The sequence below is a fragment of the Canis lupus genome, chromosome 12 (genome assembly GCF_003254725.2).
Source record: "Canis lupus dingo isolate Sandy chromosome 12, ASM325472v2, whole genome shotgun sequence".
Taxonomy (NCBI): Eukaryota; Metazoa; Chordata; class Mammalia; order Carnivora; family Canidae; genus Canis; species Canis lupus.
In genome coordinates, this window is record NC_064254.1 from 27,213,652 (window position 1) to 27,232,303 (window position 18,652).

General features: G+C 36.8%; 1 pseudogene; it reads left to right on the top strand.

The window, feature by feature from the left end:
- The window catches only part of LOC125752300 (elongation factor 1-alpha 1-like), a 758,580-nt pseudogene that overhangs the window by 712,636 nt on the left and 27,292 nt on the right, over positions 1-18,652 (top strand).

An 18,652-nucleotide genomic window follows, 5' to 3' on the forward strand; every position in this document is an offset into this window, starting at 1 on the left:
TTTCCGTTTCTTCCACATGTACTAACTGCATTGTGCAATAAGAAATCTTTCCCTACTCCTTCAGATATTTATTTAAGTATGGACTCATGGATTCTTATTATATTCAATGGATTATAATCTGTTATTATCCTTATTTTAATACCAAATTGTCCCAGATCTGGCCAGTAGGAGCCCCTTTCAAGCTGGTTTCTGACTCCTGTTTATATATTTCCTTTCATCTTTGAGCACTTGTTAAATTTCTAGCTCAAGATGTTCCAGACTCATTTTGTATTTTCCCAGACTCAGCCCAGGAACCATTCATTTCTCCAAGGAGACATGTTTCCTTTTAGAGGAGAATGCTTTTCAGAAACCAAAATCTGGACATTAGGTGTGCTTGAAATCCAATCCAATATCCCAGCCTTCCCATGTTCCACATTTATAACTCCTCTTTTCTGGAAATGAAAATCCTTGTTCAATTATACAAAATATATTTACTTATTTTCTTAAAGAATATTCAAAAAGTAATTTCAGAGTACTCAGATAACCAAGGCTTCTGACTATAGTTCAGTATTTATTTAGAGTTTTTTGTCTTTGAGAAGTGTTCTTGAGTAAGGAATGACATCTATCTAGGCTCCCTGAATCAGGAGATGGTCCCATATAACCCTGTTTCCCCTGCTGTCACAAGATTCATGCATCTGATTCTTGATAATGATTTATTTAATAAGTGATCCAAATTTTAAAAAATTTTTAAGATTTCATTTATTTATTTATTTGAGAATAGGGGGAGGAGCAGAGAGAGAGAGACAAGCGGACTCTGCATTGAGCATGGAGCCCGACCTGGGGGTCAATCTCATGACTGGAGATTATGACCTGAACTGAAATCAAGAGCTGGATGGGAAACGCCTGGTGGCTCAAAGGTTGAGTGTCTACCTTTGGCTCAGGTTGTGATCCTAGAGTATGGGGATCGAGTCCCACATCGAACTCCCTGTGAGGAGCCTGCTTTTCCCTCTGCCTATAACTCTACTTCTCTCTCTCTCTACTACTCTCTCTCTCTGTGTCTCTCATGAATAAATAAAATCTTAAAAAAGAAATCAAGAGCTGGATGCCCATCCAACTGAGCCATCCAGGCGCCCCATCCAAATTGTTTTTTAAGACTCATAAGCATTGGGGTGCCTGGATGGGTCAGTAGGTTAATCGTCTGACTTTGGCTCAGGTCATGATCTCAGTGTTCTCGGGTCCAGCCCAGTGTCTAGCCGGGTGTCCAGCCCAGGCTGCAAGTGGCTCTGCACTCAGCTGGGAGTCTGCTTCTCCCTCAGCCCCTCCCCCACCCCACTCATATGAGCTCGGGCTCTCGCTCTCAAATAAATAAATAAAATCTTTAAATTAGAAAAAGACTCATAAGGTAAATGGATTGAGATAGTGATTAAAGAAAAATCATTCAAAAAGATATTCCCAGGAATAAGTTTTTAAAAGTTTTGAATTAAAGTGGTACTAACTGACCTTCATTGATTTTTCTGTCAAAAACTTTTGAGAACTGACCTTTTATAGATATCAAGTATAATTGACACACAATGTGGCATTAGTTCCAGATATACAACATAATGATTCAACTTCTATGTTCTGCTATGCTCACCGCAAGTATAGCTACTCGTTGTCATACGACACTATTATACTATCATTGTCCTTACTCCTTATGCTGTATCTTTCAGTCTCAGACTTATTCATTCCACAACTGGAACTGGATCTTCCACTCCATTTTACCCATATTGCCTATCCCTTGACCACCACCCCCTCCTCTTCCCTCCAGCAACTAGAGACAAATGTTGACAAGATGTGAAGGCCTAAAAAAACAACAACAACAACAAAAACTTTTAAATTGGGAAGTAGGAACCACACAGCAAACAGATAACCCACAGTGATTGCTTTTTGAATCTACAGAATACATTCAAAACAAAGGGCTCTCAGTGCCACTTCCTGGAGAGCTATCAACAGAGGTGTGAGATCTGTAATCTCAATAGTATTTACAGATAATGTAATCAACAGAGGAGGAAAGATTTGCCCACTCCTTGAGGAGTATAAAAGGAGTAGAGAGAGGCTTGGGTGATCCACTTGGAGAGCTGACAATATAGCCACAAACTGTGGAATTTTCTGATAACTGACCCAACGGACCCCAAGAGAACACCTTAGAGAGAAGGTGAGTGGACCCACACCAACTGGTCCAAAAGCTGAGCTCCTCAGCCCTTAAAAACTGTTAACAGTGGCTCTTTCTGAGGAGTAAATATGGGATACAAGTGTTTGTGTGTGTGTGTGGGGGGGGGATTTGTTTCTAAATATCTCTGAATTGTTTGATTTTTAGAATTGTGTACATGATTATTTTTCTAATCAAAAAAAGTTTCAGTTTGTAAGGAAGTAATCTGGTTGCCAAATTATACATGTGATCATATTGTACAGTCCAAATAATCAGATCAGTCAATAGGATAAATATGTGACATCAGATTTATCCCAGATAATTGGGGAAACTATGATCACAAAATTTATATCCTTGATTATTCAAGGATTATCAAACTTAGAAACCAGGTCCAGTATGAGCTGTGTCAAGTAATAACGTAATATCTGGTCTCTGGAAATGTAAAAAATTAGTATTTTTTTATAATTTAAAAAATCAGTCTGATAATTGAAAGGTGAACCACAATTAATTTTTATAACCTGAAAATAATTTTGCATTGGGAATCTAATTGAACATACTTAATCATAATTACCTGGGCCTTTAAAAAACTGTTGATAGCGTTCTCATTATATATGAAAGCAATACAAGCCTTATAAATAAGTGGAAAAATAAGGAAAAAGTATAAAATGTCCATAATTTATACAACTTCAGAAATAGTCACTACGTGCATTTCGATATATTTCTTTCTAGAATTTTTTTCTGTACATACAAATACTCTGTTTCAAAACTAGGATTATTAAAAAAAAATAAGATTATGTCATATAAGCTTCATTATCCTTAACATTGCTTCATGACCAAGGTCTCTTTTCAGTGAATACTCTTGGGAAATGTAATATAAATCGTCGCATAGAATTCTATAGTTGCATACAAATTTATCAGATTGCAAAGTTCAAAGTAGTAAGGAAAAGATGTATCTTAGAATACTAATTAAGTTCAAACCATTTTTTTCCTCAAAGTATACTATTTCTTTAAACTATGTATTTTGTCTAATCACATAACTCCCCAATATTAGTGAGCTATGACTTAGTGAATGCAACCTCTTGATGATTTCAAAGTTTTATTTTAGAAGGTATTGTCACTCAAGTTTGTGTAGAACCTACTGTGATAATTGAATGCTTTGTACACACAGTTTTAGTTTCTATGCTCCATAGTGAAAACCAAATGTCAATGTGCTTCCTCCTTATAAATAACCAATTACATGGGTGACCTAAAAATAGAGTTCTTGTTGGCTAAGACAGGTTAATGACAGCCAGCTTGGAATCCTGTCATGTAGTACAGCTATTTTGGTGCCACAGTGTAGCTAGATTTGTCAATCTTCTCTGGCCTTTAGCACATATTTTAGATCTTAATACCCCGACTAAGGAATCACAGCTAAAGAATGTGTAGTTTACTAGGGAATAATTGATTGCATTGTTTCTGATTAGATCAGGAGGAGATTAGAATTCAGTGTTTTTGTATAGAGGAGCAAGAAAAGGTAAAGCATGATTTAAAATTCACAAAGGGTAGTAGGACAAGGGAAAGGAAGAAGAAATTATGGTGTGAGCAGCTAAGCAAAACTATTGTCCAGCTTGGGAATGTAATTGTAGTGGGATACAACTAACTTATCTAACTCAAAATATTTAAAAGGTAATGGTTGCAGTTGTTTAAAGCAGAAAAATAAGAATGCATAATAGTAGGGCATCAAATTTAGTGATGTCATATTCCTTGGCCTTAAGAAACTAATAAGCAGAGCTGGAAATTTCCAGTTATAAATCTAGAAACTTCCATAGACCATACTTTTTTTTTTTCCTTTTTTTTTTCTTTTGGTAATTCGGTTATTTACATTTTTTTAAAGATTTTATTTCTAAGTAATCTCTACACCCAACATGGGGCTTGAACTTAACAACCGCAAGATCAACGGTTGCATGCTCTACCAGATGACCCAGCCAGGTGCCCCTAATTTTTTTTAAAGCAGAATACTGGAAGCACAAATATTCAGATTACCAGATGGCAGACTTCTCTCAGCAGAGGCAATAAAAAGACTTTACAATTCTCACCAGAAATGTATTTAGTTACAATACAGTCTTGCAGGGGTTTTTTTTCCAAGTACATTTCATTACAGTAGAATTTTTCTCTATTCTTGTCAAGTTTCTGATCCCTCTGGAAAACCTCAACATATATGAAAACCACTTATGTCCTTTTTATCCAATTACCATAATACTGGGAGTATGTGGTTTAAAATTTGGGACCAAAAATTTTTTTTTAAAGCCTAAAATATGTTTATTTTTTTAATTTATTTTTTATTGGTGTTCAATTTACCAACATACAGAATAACCCCCAGTGCCCGTCACCCATTCACCCCCACCCCCCGCCCTCCTCCCCTTCTACAACCCCTAGTTCGTTTCCCAGAGTTAGGAGTCTTTACGTTCTGTCTCCCTTTCTGATATTTCCCACACATTTCTTCTCCCTTCCCTTATATTCCCTTTCACTATTATTTATATTCCTCAAATGAATGAAAACATATGTTTGTCCTTCTTCGATTGACTTACTTCACTCAGCGGGACCAAAAATTCTTATACTCTTGTTTCTAGTCTCTAGTCCCTCCTTAGGAATACTATCTTGACTTCATATCTACTCCCCATTTCAACCCCCCAGGCAAAACATCACCTTGCCGGGTTCCCATAGCACACAACAGAAAACATCCAGTATACCTTTTATTGCAGGGTATTACAGTCGTTTACATACGGGTCACTTTTGAGGAGGAGAGCATCTTTGTCGTGGTTGCATACCCATTTCTTAGACCAATGCATAGTAAATACCAACAGAGGGATCCCTGGGTGGCGCAGCGGTTTGGCGCCTGCCTTTGGCCCAGGGCGCGATCCTGGAGACCCGGGATCGAATCCCACATCAGGCTCCCGGTGCATGGAGCCTGCTTCTCCCTCGGCCTGTGTCTCTGCCTCTCTCTCTCTCTCTGTGACTATCATAAATAAATAAAAATTGAAAAAAAAAAAAAGGTAAATACCAACAGAAATTATTGTCAGAATCCTATAAGGAGAAAAGCATTTCTAGGGGCAGTGTGGGCAATTCTGAAACAAATGGTGTGGTTTCTGCTGAAGATGTGCTGAAGATGTTAACTTGTGGTTGATATTAGAACAGAGCTAAGCAAAGCAGCAATTATTCCATGTATTCCTAGAAAACTTGTACCTCCATTTCTTTTAATCTCTTCACTCTCAGAACAACTGCTGTTTATTTCTAGTAATAGAAATAGTGCTAAACTGATCCTCCCTTCTTCCAAGGAGAACATAGTTGGCTCAGCAAAGAGAAAAGGCTCCACAGGAACTTTAGAGGCTGTCAAGATAGGTGGAGGTACAGGTATGACTCACCATGGCAACCATCTCCATCATTAAAGATTGAGTCAGAGTTTTCAGAATACAGACAAGGGCCTTGGAAGAGTTCCCTGGAAATCAGAACATTTAAGAATTGGGTTTTCTCGTCACACTCCTTAGAGTAGATCTAGACCAAAAGGAGGCAAAAATCCTTGAAATTACTGTCAGCCAGTGCCCTCCTCTCCTGTCTCTAGATGCAGATTTGTAGAAGTGACAGGGGGGGGGGGGGGGGGGGGGGAATACCTGGGTTACCAGAGCTATTACTACTGCTGCTGTGGCTGATACTGCAATCACAATTTTTGAAACCACAAAGAAGTTTGTGTACCCCACTGCACTAGAAATGTATGACTTTGTCTTTCTGAGTAATATACCTACCTTATATTACCAAAGGTGGGCTTCCTTTCTGCCCAGCAATGGTGAGCTATCTTAGAGCAGCAGCTCCAGAGAGCTTTTAAGATTCACAGACCCTATCTTATAAATAATCAAAATCAGTCTAGGTGTCTATAACAGATTTGGGAGCCAGGGGATCAGAGAAGATTTGGGCATTATTTAAGGGATGTGTGGATTCTGGAATTATGGAAAGATTAATGAGTCTGGGATCAGTTTTCAGTTTTGACGGGCTCATTTACTATGTGAGTTTTGTAAGGAGTTATGTAAGATGGGATAGCCAATTCTCCTCACAATGCCTTGCTAGAATAGGTAAGACATGTGATCAGATAATACAAAGGAAATTATTTGGGGAGCTAAATTGCATGGAAATGTAAGGTACATTCTTGTTAGGAGGACTTCCCCTTGGCTCTGAGATGACTGCCACTTTTTGTGAGCACTTGGATGAGTCAGTTATCCGCTCTAGAGGTCTGTTCTCTGAGGTATAATTGGATTATCTTCCAGGACTTTCCAGTTCTATCTTTACATGGCTCTAAATTTCTTTCATCTTCTTATATTTGGAAAAACTCCATTCTCCAACCCCTTGCTGCATTTCCTGCCTTTCATCATTCTAACAGCTTTGGAATCTCAGTGCCTCCAAAACAGCATGCAGTTATAAACACTTCACCATTTCCCCCCTTACAATGACCATGGCAAGCAGAGAAAGAGGCTGAGCCATGTGGTTAGAGTGCTTTGAAAAGATAAAAGCCCCTTAAAAATGAAAGGTTATTATGTAGAAGCCAGGGGTCCAAGAATAAAAAATAACCAAGAACCACAAAGGGCCATTTTTAATGATTTCCATAATATTATACATTTTGTGCATGATTTCAGGATAAAACTCTAAATAGGATGCAACTACTCCCAAGATATTTGCCATTGTGAACTAATCTCTATATGTGCAATAGTCACCTGCCAGGATTTTTCCCACTCAAAAAAGGCATAATTAGTGGAAAACTAATAGAAGTATTGTGAAATCTGGGGGCACCTAGCTGGCTAAGTCAGTAGAGCATGTGACTCTTGGTGTCAGAGTTGTGAGTTTCAGCCCCATTTTGAGCATAGAGAAGTAAGTAAATAAATAAATAACTGATTTGGTTTTAATTTTTAAAAAATAAAAATACTGTAAAATCTTTTCTTAAATAATCATCACTACCACTGATTGATCAGCAATTTCAGTGTATATAAACATTACACAACAGCCAACTTAACATGTGCCATACTCTTCCCAATTAAACTTTAATATTAATCAGTATTTCTTTGGTACAACCAACAAATAGAGACAAAGGAAATATTTCCCATAAAATTCCAAAAAGTTAGTCCAGTCGTCCATTTCACATTTTTCCTAATCTAAAAGTTTAATCACTAATACAATATAACAATTTTGAAATATTACAGTAAACTTGCTTTAGGCTTGCCAGGTTAAATAATTTCTCCAGGGCACACGTTCTGTTTGCCTTATAGTGTACGAATTGGAGGATGATACTAGAGGGGAAGTTAAGTCTAGAATTCTCGGTTCAAAGGCTCTGCCAAAGAGATCAGCATGTCACTATCACTTTGGGTGAATCTGTACTCAATCAATAATTTATTCCTGAGTCACTGATACTATTTGTCAGTTCTTTTGCCTCGTTATTCATTTCAAGGAATAAAAAGTGAGATTATTCTAAACAGTAATGTAAAAGCGAATTATAGTCTTGTTGGAGAAATTCTCAGATACAGAAAAAATAAAAATAAAAAGATAGGAAACAATCTGTCCTCTTGGGTGATACTATCCAAGATAAGTCAGCCTGTTATCATCATCACTTTCTTGATTTCACTAATCTCATTGTCTGCTGCCAGATCCTCTTTCTCGGTGTTTTTGTGCCTACCAAACATCAGCATTGTCCTCCAAACATCCTTAAATCAGGCACAAAACAATAATAGCGCAAAACACACTAGTTGCTCATTAAATACCTACCATATGCCAAGTACTGTGTTAGGCAGAGGGAAATCAATAGGACATGGCCTCTCCCTTGGAGAGCTTCATGGGATATGAGGGAGACAGATGAAGCTTACAAAAATGATTACCATAATGTAATAAATGCTACAATTGAGGTATGCACAAGGTACTATGAAACTACAGGGGATGCAGTATCTATGTTGATGGGGAGGTTAAGAAAACTTCATAAAAGAATTGATTTTCAGGAGCACTTGGGTGACTCAGTTGGTTAAGCATCTGACTTCAGCTCAGGTCATGATCTCAGGTCCTGGGATGAAGCCCCAAGCCAGGCTCTCCGCTCAGTGAGGAGTCTGCTTGTCCCTCTCCCTCTGCCCCTCCCCATGCTCATGCATGTTTGTGCTCTTTCTTTCTCAAATGAGATTTTTTTAAAAGAATTAATATGCAGGTTTTAAGGGAAGTAAAAAGAGAATTTTCCAGGTTAAAGGAATTACAGACCATGGTGGTTTAATAAAGCATGGTATATATATTCTTTTGGAAATCACAATTGGTTTCAAAGGCAAGAAGAGTAACAGTGGAGCAGAAGGTAGGGCTGATAAGGCAAATATCTTGCTAAAATTTAGACTTTCTCCAAAACTTAATGGAGGGCCACTGGAGGATTTTAAATAGGAGAATGACAAAAATACAGGATGGATTAGGTAGATACAAGACTAGAAGTTATTCAATCAAACTATTTCAATACAACTTAGTAAATCTTATTAAAGGAATTAAAGGAGATAGCGAGGAAGAGGGAGGGAGGGAGGGAGGGGGGGAGGGAGGGCCGACCGACCTACTAGTAAAGAAATGGAAGGGGACAATTTCCAAGATATATAGTAGGTAGACTCAGTAGAAACTGGTAGCCAATCCGACAGAAAGGAGGAAAAGGTAGGAGTCTAGTATGACTGCTAGGTTTCTAGCTTTAAAACCTAAGGGGCAGAGGTGCAATTTACTGGTATTAAAACAAAGTAAGATGAACAGCTCTCATGGCAGAAGGAAAGAGATTATTAACTCAGCTCTACCATACTGAGTACGAAGTACTTGGAGTATATCCCATTGAAATATATATCCAAGACTCAAGAGAGAAGTCATTACTAGAAGCACATTTTAATTATCATTGAATGTCTTGGAAGATGAGACCAAAGAAGTCCTCTCTAAATCGCTCTGAGACTGTAAAGTGTAAGAGAATGCCAGAGAAGAAATAAATAAATATTCTTAAAAATACCGACACTTGTAGGGCAGGAAGGTAGAGGAAGAAGCCATCTCTGGAGCCCCTAGAGAGGCCGGTGAAACAAGAGAGTTTCAAGAAGGAAATAAAGATAAGAAATGAGTTTCTTTATGTGCCAAGTAGGTTGTCAGATAATGCTCATCAAGTGTTCATCACAAAGCCAGCATGTAGTAAGTACTGAATAAATATTGTAGGATGATTAGTTTTGGGCAGGAAATATCCAAGGCATTAATTAAGACTCTATGGCAGTGCAGGGGATAATTTTGCTCACTTTGATTCCTTTCTTAGTAGAAAGAACACAGAAGGTCAACTGGTGGCTCAGTGGATAAGTGACTGACTCTTGATTTTGGCTCAGGTCATATCTCAGAATTGTCAGATAAGAGTCCCGTCTCAGGCTCCATGCTCAGCAGAGTCCACTTGATTCTCTCCCTCCCTCCCTCCCTCTCTCTCTCTCTCTCTCTCTCTCTCTCGATGCCCCTCCCTCCTCTCTTTCTCAAAGAAGTAAATAAATAAAATATTTTTAAAATGAAAGAACACAGGAGATGAGTTATTGCTATTCATAATGTCTATTAGTGGGGAATTAACTAGTACAGTTTCATCAAAATGAATTCATATTTACAAATAACACACTAATGAAGACAAATAATCTTATAACTATAAATACTCCTTTGTAACAAATTTTTAAGGCCATTCCAAAGTAATGAAAAGGATCATGATGACTCTTGTAAACAGCAAGGACTTAAATGGAGTATTTGGGGAAGTAATAGTATATAAAGCTATTCAATAGAGTTCCATTTCCACCATTACTTTTTAAACATTGAATTTACTTTGCACAATGAATATTGAATAAAAGGGAAAAAAAGCTTAAATGGCAGTAAAAAAGTATTGTAATTATTGGTCTATAAGTTTGTTGTAGACATAGTTTTCCTGTCATCTCTTGTAAATAATTTTTCGGTTTCCTTTTGAACACTGATGTAGTAACAAAAATACATTCATATATTTGTAAAACCACAACCATAATTCTTATTTAAAGCTTACTGAAGGAAGCTGAGAAAGAGTATAAATGGTTTCTTTCTTCCTGGTGAAAGCAACCCAGGATGGATAGACTAAGAATAAACAATATTGTAAAACATCATGGAGTGGCATCATTCATGAAAGACTAAGGAAAATACTCACAGTATTGCTTTTTATAACTAACTTCCATAGTTTTCATCTGTTAGAACATTTTAAAGTGTGTAAAAATACAAATCTAATTTCTAAAATTAAATAGGCATAAAATTACCCTATCAAATTACTATAAAAGTTTTTTTTTTTAAGATTTTATATATCTATTCCTGAGAGACACAGAGAGAAGCAGAGACATAGGCAGAGGGAGAAGCAGGCTCCCCACAGGGAACCCAATTTGCGGGACTTGATCCCCAGACCAGGATCACGCCCTGAGCCAAAGGCAGACGCCCAACCGCTGAGCCACACCAAGCATCTAACTATAAAAGTTTTTAAATGCTTACTCTCAACTTCTATACTTACCATTTCTTTACTTGGCACCAGTTCACGAACTACGTCTTGAGTAGCACTGGTCTAGAGGACAATTTCTCTTGAAATATTCATGAGAGGTGAGGTTTTTAGTAACTTACTATATAATCATACTTTATGTTTCACTCATACTACACTCTTAGAAAGATGACATACAAACTAGAATGCAAATTCATTTGCAATGGGATAATCCCTTCTAGGATTAGAATATGTGAGAATCCAAATTAACAAAAGTTTGTTGAGGGGCACCTGGCTGGCTTAGTTGGAAGAGCACCTGACTCTTGATCTTGAGGTAGTGAGTTTGAGCCCCACTTTGGACGTAAGAGATTACTAAAAAAATAAATAAATACAAGTTTGTTGAGCAAAGAACCAGATCATAGGTAAACAAACAAAAAAAACAAGAAGGAGGAGAGGGGAGGAGGAGGAGGAGGAAGGAAGGAAATAACCTTAAAGGAGTATTCAAGGCAAGGAGAACAGCTTGGCAGAGTGTAGAGGCAGAGACTCTTGCATTCAAGCCACTAGGATTTGAATCCCAACTGCATCATGCAATATTTGTGTGACGTGAAACTTTCCAAGGCTCCATGTCCTAATTTTTATCATGGACGTAATGTCAATGTGGAGGGATTTATCAAAGGATTAATACAGTGCTTAATGCAGTATCCAGTGCATAGTAAGCATTCAATAAATGTCAGTTGATATTAATACCATCCTAAATAATATATCTCTCTATAACAAGCAACATGTTCATGGTGTACAGATTTGGTACTTCTTCCCTAGATAGAGCTAGATAAACACTGACAACCTTCAAATCTTTCGACTTTACTCTTCTATGTACCTAATCATCATCTTCCTTCTGTTCTCACAATCTTCCTCTGGACAGACACAAAAAAATTGATTGCGTTTCAGCTTACACATTCCAGTACTACTTCCCTGAGATCACATTTGAGTCACCTTGACTCAAATTTTAGATATTTCCAAATATTAGTCACACATTTATAGGCAATCCTTTGGTTTATAACCACAGTATGGATATAAACACCTTCATTATGGCAGTGTTTATTTTAATTCTCCAAAGGCAATCATATTTTCTTTTTTTTCAAGTTCCCAGAGAGCTTCTCACTGGTTGGGCATTACATTCCCACATCTGATGGAAAATAAATCTACATTAAAAGCAAATTATAATGAGATTAATTCTCTGGAACATGTACTCAAAACAAGAATGTTTGTGATGTTTTGACAGCTGGAGTCAGGATTACCTGACTGGTGCCTCCATTTCTGCTGCAGAGATTATAAGGCTTCAGACCTATCAGAACAACCTTTTCTTGGACAAAGCCACTTCTACTTCAAAATAATCATTGTGCAACTATGTTTCAAATTGCTTCCATGTAAATAACATTCTAGACACTCATTTTCAGAAAATATTCCCTGAAATTCTCAAAACATTAAGAACATTAGATACGAGGGGCACCTGGGTGGCTCAGTCAGTTAAGTGTCTGTTTTTGGATCAGGTCATGATCCCCGGAGGTCCTGGGATAAAGCCCCTCTGTTGAGCTCCCTGCTCAGTAGGGAGTTTGCCTCTCCCTCTGCCCTTCCCCCCACCCCTCTCTCTCAAATAAATAAAAATCTTTTAAAAATAATATTGGGTGTAATTAAATTCCTTTAAGCACTCAGTTGATCTCTCTTCCCATTATAAGAGTGGCATTTTGGGAAAGAAATTAGAAAATATAGAAAAGAAGAAAAAAATTGTTCATCCCATCTCTCAGTGACACCTGCAAAGCACTTAAATGTCACTTATAACATGGTTAACATTTTGGCTTATCTTTTTTCTATTTTTAACTTCTATTTTTACAGAGTTGTAATTATACAAATTATATAACTTGCATTCTGTTTCTTTTTATTTAACATTACAAAGTAAGCATTTTCTCCATGTTAAAGTCATTAAAGGATACTTTTTTAATATCTGAAGAATATGCCATTATGCAGATGTTTCACTATGTAGATATCTCAAGTGGTATCACTACTACTATGCATTGGTTCCTTTAAAGAATCTCTCAGTCTGATTTTTCTAACAATTTCAAGAAAAAAATGCAAATGTGTATTTAGCACAGCTTGGAAAGCAATAAGGGCACAATAAATTTTAGCTTGCATTCATTTATTTTTATTTTATTTTATTTATTTTTTAGATCTAAAAAAATAAATAAAATAAATAATGATAAATAAAAATAAATAAAATAAATAAAATAAAATAAATAAAATAAATTAAAAAAAAAAATGAGATGGGCAGAGGTAAAGAATCTTAAGCAGGCTCCATACCCAGCATAGAACCCGGGTTGAGCTCAATTTCACTATCCTGAGATTATGACCTAAGCCAAAATCAAGAATTAGACACTTAACCATCCAGGCACCCCAAGCTTTTCTTAGTTATAGTTATATAACAGGAGTTTGATTGTTCTCTAAAACAAATTAAATATATAATTTTTAGGAGTTCCCACTCTGTTCTTTAAAATCTTCAGAAATAGAGCCTTTCTCCGAGCATACTTTGAGTACCTTTATTTCTTTTAAGCTTCTAGTGTCTTCCTCACAAACACAGTGCTAATACAAATGATCATGTGAATTATGGAACTGTATGTCAGTGTGCCTCCACCATTCAGCATCATAGCGTAAAATAGGCTTACAATAATGGCCTTATATTCTTGTTGGAACATTAACAAAAATTTTTTGGAAGCCATGGGCATATTTTGATTGAAGTCTTCTCAGTTCTAATTCCGTATCTCTGTCTAGCCACTTTTGACCATTTCTGCTGTCCTATGATAGTCAACCCTTTTGTTGTACCCCATTTAGCAAGATAGAAACCTCAAGTCTTGGACCCCATCACACTAATTCCATTCTAGGACTCCTTCCAATCCATACTCCACAGAATAGGAAAAGTTATGTTCTTGAAAACATGCATTTCCTGTTATACATCGTTGCTCATAGTCCTTAAAATAAAATCCAAATTCTTACCAAGGCCTACAAGGACCTGTGTAATCTAATCCTTGTCAGATCTCCAGGCTGATTCCCGGCTTTCTTCTCTTATTTTGCTGCAGTTCTCAGGTCCTTCACCATTTCCTCCACCAAGAATATCTCTCTCTCTCCCTCTTTCCATGATTTATTCTCATCATTTAGGTCTGGGTCTCCTGGGAGACCAGACCCTTGACTTTCATGTCTAAAGTAAGTCACCCCGCCAGCTATTCTGCTTACCTCCTTCACAGCACATATTACAACTTATAATTATATTCTTTGCTTAGTCACTTGTTATTTTCTCTTTCCTCATCTGTGTATAAGTTCTATCGGAGGCAAAAACAATGTTTATGTTCTTCATAAGATAGCAGAGTGCCTAGTATATGCTAGGCATTTAATGCATAAAATAAGTATTGAGGAGGAGGGGAAGATCAACAGCTAAAAGCTATGGAAGCAGGTGAAAACCCCAGGGAGCTTGCAGACTGGGGCCAAGAGGCCTTAGGACAAAACTAGTGAACACCATCTTTAAAGCAGCCTACAAAGAAAATTTAGGAAAACTGGGAATGAGATGCCCCCAAAAGGATTTTAGGTAAGAAAGTAACCTGATCATATGCAAACAAACATTTATATGTCTATTAATATGTCTGAGGATTCATGAGCCATATGACAACTATCTTTAATTAAAAGAAATCTTGAAATGCTTCTATACTAATTTACCTCTTGTTTTTTTTAATTGAGGTATAGTTGACACACAACGTTACATTAGTTTCAGGAGTATAACATGGTGATTATACAGCTCTATGCATTATGCAGTGCTCACCACAAGTGTAGCTATCACCTGTCAGCAAACAATGCTATTACAGTACCACCGACAATATTACCCATGCTTTATCTTTTTGTCCCTGTGACTTATTCATTCCATAACTGGAAGCCTGTACCTCCCATTCCCCTAAACCCATTTTACCGACCCCTGCATCCCCTCCCCTCTAGCAACTACTAGTTTGTTCTTCATATTTATGGGTCTGCTTCTTTCTGCTTTTATATGTTTTCTAGATTCCACACAGAAGTGAAATCATGTGGTATTCATTTTTCTGTGATTTTACTTATTTCACCTATTTGCTGTCATCCAATGAGAAATGTACTAAGATAGCAATGTTTGTTCAACATGGCCAGTTCAAAAAAAAATTGTGTTAGAGTAGGAAAAAAAGTATGGCTACTATAGCTTTTAGTTAAATAAATGTTATTATGTTTGTCAGGAACTGTTCAAGAACATTTCTCCTTATGTAAGGCTTACCCCAGTAATGCTGCTTAGGTCAGTGTCTATCTGGATTATCTGCAGCCTAAATGCCAACTCTGTAAATTAAACCTGTCAAGTGACAGCTTTGCCATAGCATGCATAACCAACCTTTAAAATTTATTTATACTCCATTCCCTTTCTCTGGCCAGATTAAATTCTCCTTTCCTAAGCAATTTTTTACTCACTCCAGACTGTGGCATAATTCAATATGTTCTAAATAATTACATGGAAACCCGTCTGATTTCCAATTCCCAAGTAATTTTCATTCAGACTTTGGAAAAGCAAAAGAAATTTTTCAAAGCTCACTAAAAATAAGAATTTTCTTAAATTCCTCCAGGTAAAAATATGTGAATCAGTCATAATAACGGCATGCTATGAAAATGTGGCGAATTATTATAGGTTCATAAGTCCTTTATTCAGTGTCCCAAGGAAACAGTTCTTTTCAACATGCAAATGGAACTATTCTTTTGACTAATCTGTCCATCACATTGTAATGTGCATGCTGAACCTCCACAGAAGTAAATATTACATTAAGTGGCAAGATTTCTAAGGTGAAAACACATTTTCCTCTGATTTGAAGACTTACCTATGCAATTTCCAGGCTTATATTTAAGTCGATTAAAATTTGTCATGAAAGTAAAGAGACAGAAAATGGACATAATAGATATTAACTGGAGAGAATTACTTTTTTAAATGGACAATATTTTTAAGGTTGTTTGAAAAATTTAATTTTACTGAGATAATATTACTTGTAATGATTGGGTTTGATGGCTTAATAAAATTTTGACTTCTGATCCCGCAGGATTCATTTATCTAAAGATATTTACATCTTTAGCACCCACTTGGGTCAGTAACTGGCAGTTCCTATGTCTGACCTGTACAAAACACAGCAGCCCAAGTACAGCTATTGGCCTATGGACTTTGTCCTTGGAACGTTATGACAAGCTTAATTGTTAGAGATCTCTGTGTTTAAAATTCCCACAGAAATGATGATGTAGCATTGCTGTTTGGTTTTATTATTCATCAAACTTATTAAAAAGACTAGATATCTTCATCACAAGAAAAAAAATGTAACTATGTATGGAGACAGATGTTAGCTAGACTTACTGGGGTGATTATCTCACAATGTATACAAATATTGAATCACTAGGTTGAACACCTGAAATTAATATGATGTGTATAATTTATACCTCAGTAAAATAAGTACACAGAAACAGATATGAAAAAAGGCTTCATAAAACTTTTTTGGGAGGTCTTCATAAAACTTTAAATCAATGTCTTAAGGGAAGAAGACTTTTTAACATTGAGCATTAGTTTTAAGCATTTATACTGACCATTATATGTTCATAGAAATGTAAATGTACTCTACATTTTTAAACATTTTTTACAATCACACAAGAAGATTAATTTTAGACATAAAATAAGGTATTCTATAACAGCAAAAGAAAAATAGACCTTTACAATGTTGATAGGAACTGTGTTTGTGTCCCTAAATTTTTAGGACACTTCTTCTTAAGTACAGGAATACTTAAGATTGCCTGTCTGACACCTAGACACCCTTTAGGGTATTTGCCCCAAAGTACAGTTGGCATATTATGCCTTGCAGTCTGTTTGTTTCTGGGTGGATATCATCACATTTGATCTTTCTATCATTGCAATGGTAATATACATACTATATTGAATTTTTATTTATTTTTATATTGAATTTTTTTAATCAGATATCCTCATAGCCCCGAATCATCATTCTCTAGTGTCAATCAGTCTGAGGAGATTGAAAGGGATGAAATCGTCCACTCTTTTTATATGTCTATTATAACTGGAATCATTCTATGTTTACTAGATCTGCCACCCCTGTAAGGATATCTCTATTTGCTATCATCAGAATTTACTGATTTGTTGTCTTCTGCAGTGTTTCATCTTCCCTAAGGATCTTCCTCATAACTGTCTTATAGTCATTTTTATCTCTCAACTTTTGGATTTTGCATTTTGAATATGCTGATAAAAAGTCCTGCCTACCATGATGAGACATGTTGGATACGTTTTGCTGAGAAAAGTAACTTACAGCTGGGCATCTTATTTAGTAGGAGAAGTCTTCCATCTCAGGGCTTCTTCTGTAGCTTAGAATAAGCACTGGATTTCAGCTTTGGGTTTTCTTACCTCTGGATGTCTGGACCACTATTTGCAAACATGTTGGCTCAGTCTGGAGACCTTCTGCTAATAAATGCAGGTGCTGATGCTCCAAATGAAAATCTGTGGAGGTTAGTAGATCTTCAGACCACAGGAGTCTCCTGACCAGTATTGGGATTGACTATTGTTTGCTGAGAATCAACATCTTTACACTATTAGGCTGAGAAGACCATACACCCTTAGCACTGTAGTGAACCACCATGGCAGCTGCCAGAGTGATAGGCCGAGAGCTACCCTGAGAGAATTTAGCAAACTGGTCAGCAAGACCATATTTGTACCTCGCTTAAAGCGTGTTCTTTCTCTCAATAGCAAAAGCTTTCTCTAGTTTTCCATCCTAGAACTATGTCCTTTTCAAAGCAGAAGAAGAGGGTACACCATCTGAGAGACTAAGACCTCTGGAAGCTGACTAATGTACTTGTGAGTTTGAGCCTGGCTTTTAGAGCCTGATAAGCATAGCTGACTGGATACTTCATGTCAGCAGTACTTGTGGTAATTACAAGATGTGTGCATCACAAGGCTCACAACTTGCATCACAAGTTCTACAAGAAAACTGGCTAATACTGATTTGGCTCTGCTTACCATTTGTTGAGTTTATATCTTGTCCCAGCAAATTCATTTTTTGAAAAGTCATTACATGAAAAACTTTCACCACTCCAATTAGCATCACTGTGCTGACCAACTTTTGGAGTGAGAGCAGCTGATTGAATGTTTTTCAGCTGCACCATCATATGCGTTGGTCAAGCTTTTTGTTTATTATGAAGTTAATTCTGCCCATGACACACACTATTAATATTTTTCTCTTGGTGTCCCATTAACATTTTAACTTTATCAAAAGTCTCTGTCCTATGAAAAATTTTTAATTTTTATATAATGAAATCTGCCCTTTTCTTTGTGACTTGAATTTCTCTGACCTACTTAGGAAGGACCCTCCCACCCCAAGATTTTTTCCACATAACTTTCTGACATAACACTTTTAAAATATTTACTCCTTTAAAGTTATTTGTAAAAGGACATTGTTTCTCAAGCTCTTTAGTTTTCCTTGATTTAGGTGCATTCAAGTTTCCTAAGCGAGTAATTTCCTTAAAGCGAAGGTGATTTTACTTTTGCTTCTGTAAAAGCCTGACCCAATTCCTTTTTTCAAAAGTGCTCACTTTGTGTACAGAGTATATGTTTATAAGAGTGCTGAGTAACGACCCAAGCACCGTCTCTAAATAATAGTACTAGTAAGTCCTACAATGCTGCAGTACACTGACCGAGGACACAATAACCTGATCCCTGAAGCCCTTTCCAATCAATCTACTGCTCAGTGAAAACAGCAAACAAAAGGCCTCAGTGTTAGTAGAAAACCCGAGTTCTTCATAGCCAGGTAAAAGTCCGATTTGGTCCCTTCCATCAAGTAGAGGAGAGAGGGGGTTTCCGGATCATAAGTGACAAAATTGCCCTT